A 5,182-nucleotide genomic window follows, 5' to 3' on the forward strand; every position below is an offset into this window, starting at 1 on the left:
GGACCGGTGCACAAAATTCATGCTTGAGTAGGGTCCCTATGCCTGGCAGGTGATCGGGGCTGATCAGGGCCTTCCAGCTGTTAGCCGGGGCCTCCCTTCTCCAGCTGCCAGCTGCCAGCTGCCCGCTGGGGGCTTTCGTTTGTTCCACACTGCCCCCTGGTGCTCAGCACACGTCATAGCAAGGAATTGAACTCCCAGTCTCCTGGTCAAACTCCTGAGGGGATAATTTGCATATTAGGCTTTTGTATATAGACTAAAGGCCCAGTGCATGAAATTCATGCATGGGGGTGGAGAGATGGGGGGTGTCCCTCAGCCTGGCCTGTGCCCTCTCACAATCTGGGACCCCTCAAGTAGGGTCCCTAAGCCTTGCCAGGGATCAGGGCCTATCGGGGCTTTCCTTCCCCTGGCTACTGGCAGCTGGCCCTGGCCCCACTGCTGCCACTGCTTGTCATCTGTGTGACACTGCCCCCTTCCCCCGCCACCAGTTACCTCCCTCTGTGGGTGGCAGGTGTGAGGTATGATCGCTTGGCTGGCCTGGGTCTCTCTCTGCAGGGCGATGGCTAGCTCGCCCTGCCCACCCACCACAGTATTGCTGGCTAGTGGCCTGGGCCTCCCTCTATGGGGCAATTGATTGTGGGGCCCCCAGATCAATCACCCCACAGAGGGAGGCCCTGCCTACCTGCCGCAGCACCACCAGTTGCGTAGCCTGGCCTCCCTCTTTGAGGCGATCCATCTCAGGGCTCCACGATTGACTGCAGGACAGAGGGTGGCCTGGGCCTCCCTCTGTGGGGCAATTGCAGGGTGATGGCAGGGCCCCCCACCCCTGACCAATCACATCACACCCACCTTGGCTGGCCTGGCACCAGTGTGTGTCATAGTGTGGTCATCCGGAAGGTTGTCTGGATGGTCGTTCTGCTGTTCGGTTGTTAGGTCAATTTTCATATTACACTTCTATTATTATGGATTATTATATATTTGTCTGAATTAACTAACCACTTGCAGTAAAAATTAACCAAAGAATTTATATGCATATTAGAGGCCTGATGCATGAAAATTCTTGTAAGAGTAGGCCTTCCTTCCCCCAGGTGCCAGCACCAGCTTCCCTCTGGCACCCAGGGCCTGGGTTGGCTTCCCTCCTCTGGTTATCTGCAGGCACCCGGGACCTGAGCTGCTTCCCCCAGGCCACCCACAGGCACCCAGGACCCAGCTGGCTTCCCTCCAGCCCTGGTTTCATCAGGAAGGACGTCCAGAAGACATCTGGTCTTATTAGCATATTACCCTTTTATTATTATAGACTAGAGGCCTGATACATAAAATTTGTGCACAGGGGTGGGGGGTCCCTCAGCCCGGCCTACACCCTCTGCAATCCAGGACCCCTCAGGGGATGTCCAACCCGCAATCCAGGACCACTGGCTCCTAACTGCTCACCTGCCTACCTGCCTGATCTCCTCTAACCATTCTGCCTACCTGCCTGATCAACCATAACCGCCTCTGCCTGCCTGCCTGATGCCCCTAACCACTCTCCCCTGCCGGCCTGATTGCCCCTACACCATGGCTTTTTCCGGAAGGACATACAGTCTATCTGGTCAAATTAATATATTACCCTTTTATTAGTATAGATATGCATAACCCATGGACACAGACAATAGTGTGGTGAAGGCCTGGGGGTGGTATAGGGTAGAGGGCGTCAATGGGGAAAAAAGGTAGACATCTGTAATACTTTCAACAATAAAGATGCCCACCCAGCGTGTCTCAGGGATTGAGGATCGGCCTATGAACCAGGAGGTCATGGTTCAATTACATGGTCAGGACACATCCCCAGTGTGGGGCATGCAGGAGACAGCCAATCAATGATTCTCTCTCATCATTGATGTTTTTATCTCTCTCTCTCCTTCTCCCTTCCTCTCAGAAATCAATAAAAAATATATTTTAAAAAAACAATAAAAATAAACTTTTTAAATTTTAAAATAAATAAACAAAAATGATGGCATAGAAGGAAATGGAAAGACAGGGCAACTCACAATTGCAACTCACAATTTCTCCCTTATCTATTAGTAAGCCCAGAGAGTGTTAGTAAAATGTACGTGTATCAAGAAGTGGAATAAAAACAAGCTGAGTTCATTTTGTGCATCATTTCCACTGTTCTGTACATGGATATTCCAGCTGCAAATACAAGTTGTCATTTCAGAGGATTTTGCATACAAGTAAAGTGCTCTTATACTTGCTTTGAAAACTGGAAATTGCAAAACATAAAGATGATGCTATAAAATCATGCTAATTTTAACTTTTTTCTTCAATTGATATTAAATAGCAAATAAAAACAGCATGACAAGTTCAGAGAAAGATTATGGGAAAAAGACAAAAGCTTTATATTTTAGGACCTTTAAAATCATCTTTTTCATGCTTTTTGAGCAAGGGACTCTGCATTTCATTTTGTACTGGAACCTGAAAATTATGTAGCTAGTTTTGATTACACAACCAACTAAGACTGCACTCTTCCCCTTTAATTCCTTCTCCCCCTGGGCCTTAACAGTGGAGGGTCAAAACACACAGTTAGCAAGCTGGGAAAGGAAGAGAAATAATAATGGGGTGGGGAGGACAAGACCCTCCTCCATTTCAATACATGGGTCTTGCTGGGGAAAACATTAACATTAATGTTTTGATCATTGTTGGGAAGTGGACATTCTAATGTTTTAATTGAGGCTGGTTTTTACCTAAAGTGACATTAGTACCATCTGTTACCTAAATGTGAGTAAAAAAGTAATGAAACCAGCCCTCCATCTAGGAGGAAGGAGAGAATATTTAATTAAATAAATTTTAAAAGAGCAATAGAGGGCAAAGGTAGGGTTGCATTTTTATCATATCTCATGAGTCATGCATGTTCAATACCCTAGTTAAAAATGAACTGAAAATTTGAAGAGGTCTGACCAGAGTTTTGTCTCAAAAGAGAAAGCAAGCTTTTCTTGGTTTAGCCACAAAAATACATTGAAAATGATCAGACTCCATAGCTGAGTTTACCTCACAAATTACCCATATGTTCAAGCTCATGTTACAATTCTTTTGGGAGCATTAAAATGGTTTTCAATTTTCTCACTCAATTTCTTCTATCTCTGCTGAAAACAAGAGATGACATTGTATGAAAAGAGTAAGTCACTTTAAATTAGAGCAACTTGACTTTTGTGTTGCAGTCAATCAAATGCAGATCAAATGTGTGTTTTTCCCAAAGAAAAAAACAAACTGTGAGAAATTCATATAAAAGCACTTCTTATATTTTTAGAAATATAAAGGTTTGTTTTTAAATTTCTCTATTTTATTATTCTGTCACACTGATAAGCTGTGAATTTTAATTTATCACTCTACCACATTTTCAAAATAAGAAAAAAGCCAACAATTTTTTCTGAAGGATGAACACAATAAGGTTTCTGTGGTAATATGTACCTTTAAAATGAAGAACTATATTTGTCTCAAATAGTCTACAAAAATTAGCCTATATTAATCAATAGATGTTCTGTGATATTTTTTATTTTTTCAGTAAAATAGGATTGTATGCAGAACTTCCAAGCCAAGGTATCACAACACAAAATGCTTTTATAATATTTTGAGATAATTTATTAATATAAGAAATTTTATATTAAATGAAAATTCCAAAAAAAAGTATAATCTATAAAGTTATATGTTAGATTTAGAGCAAATAATGACTACAATATATTATGGACTTCGGGTGTATTAAAAGATTTGCTGATGAAGTAAAGGTTCATGAACAAACAAATGTAAACTTTATGAAATGTGTTTGCCTCTGAAATTATGCCCCTCAAGAGTCCCTTACAGTTTCTTAATTGGTTGCATTTGGGTTTTTCTTTTTTCTAATTCTCCATCATTTCTTAGTGCAGAAACTTTCTGAATGACACTCTATTAACTACTGAATTAGTGCTTTTTATGGGCTAAACATTGTACAAGGTGATAGAAACTAGTGTCTTCAGTCTAGAACAGAGCTGACAGATATAATGCAGAACTCCCAGTTATATTTGAATTTCATCTAAATGAGTAATTTTTTAATAAAAGCATGTGCCAAATACTTCAAGGAATACATTTTTAATTTCAAAAAACCTGGCAACCTAGGTCAGTGGAACTAATGATTTGTTCTTGCACTACAGAATCAATACCTGGACATCTGGAGACTACTAGCTAAACTTTGACCCTGCCCTCACCTCTATTGGTGCCCTTCCTTCCTCCCTCTTCTACGTTGGCCTATTTTTTCTTGTTCTTTTTTGGAATTACATAATTTTTAATGAAATTATCTTCAAATAAGTTCCATAAGTAATGATATGTGAGGATAAACATTCTGAGCGCTTACATGTTTGACAGTATCTTTATCCTGCTATCATCTGTGATTGATATTTAAACTGAGTATATAGCATTCTAGATTAAAATAATATCTCAGAATTTTTAAGATACTGCTCCATTGTTTTCCAGCATCCAGTACTGCTGGTAAAAAGTCCAAGGTCAGTCTGATTCTTATTTTTTCTACAGGTACCTGTTTTGTTTTGTTTTTATTTTCTGAAAGCATTTATCTCTTCATTCTTGGTTGTATTAGTTTGCCAGGGCTGCCTTAATAAAATGCCACAGAATAATTAAGCAACAGAAATTTGCTTTCTCATAATTCTGAATGCTAGAAGTCCAAGATTAAAGGGTCAACAGGTTCATTGCAGCAAGATATGGAAATAGCCTAAGTGTCTGTCAATGAATGAATGGATTTTTTCAGTGTGGTGTACATATGCAATGGAGTATTATTCTGGCATAAAAAGGAGAAATCCTGCCTTTGTGACAATATAGGTGAAAATGGTAAGCATTATTGCAAAATAAAATAAGCCAAATAGAGAAAGATAAATACTGTATGATATCACTTCTTTGAGTAATCTTTTTAAAAAGTCAAACTCACCTTTTATAGACCAGAAAGAACAAGAAATATTCAAAGTGATAAATAGCAAGGATCTACAACCAAGATTATTCTACCCAGCAAAGCTATCATTTAGAATTGAAGGTCAGTTAAAGAGCTTCACAGACAAGAAAAAGCTAAAGGAGTTTATCAACACCAAACCAGTATTACATGAAATGTTGAAGTGTATTCTTTAGGAAGAGGAGGATAAGGAGGGAGAAGAAGAAGGAGAAGAAGAAGAAGAAT

Source organism: Myotis davidii, unplaced genomic scaffold, assembly GCF_000327345.1.
Source record: "Myotis davidii unplaced genomic scaffold, ASM32734v1 scaffold819, whole genome shotgun sequence".
Lineage (NCBI taxonomy): Eukaryota > Metazoa > Chordata > Mammalia > Chiroptera > Vespertilionidae > Myotis > Myotis davidii.